The sequence below is a fragment of the Eimeria mitis genome, genomic scaffold (genome assembly GCF_000499745.2).
Source record: "Eimeria mitis Houghton genomic scaffold, Emh_scaff481, whole genome shotgun sequence".
NCBI lineage: Eukaryota > Apicomplexa > Conoidasida > Eucoccidiorida > Eimeriidae > Eimeria > Eimeria mitis.
This window is the reverse complement of record NW_013573111.1, coordinates 4,472-4,909: the sequence shown is the minus strand read 5'-3', so window position 1 is coordinate 4,909 and position 438 is coordinate 4,472.

Below are 438 nucleotides of genomic sequence, written 5' to 3'. Positions count from 1 at the left end.
CAGCAGCAGCAGCAGCAGCAGCAGCAGCAGCAACGCAGTCTCTCCGCTGCAGCAAATGCTTAAATAATAAGTAATAGTAACTAACTAATTATAAACGAACTGGGGCTGTCTCTGTCTAGTGGGGGCACTGCGAAAAGAGAAAAGGAGACAGCAGGAGACAGCTGTCTCCTTTTTAGGGTTTTTATGGCAGTTTAACAAATACAAATACGTTCTGTCTCTGTCTCCTTCTGGTGTCTCTTCTGTCTCTTTCTTCTGTCTCTTCTGTCTCCTTCTGCTGTCTCTTCTGTCTCCTTCTGCTGTCTCTTCTGTCTCTTTGTTCTGTCTCTTTTGTCTCCTTTATATCTGTCTCTATTTACTGTCTCTTCTGTCTCTGTGTGGTGTCTCTTCTGTCTCTGTCTGTATCTGTTCTCTCTCATGTCTCTGTCTCTGTCTGTTGTT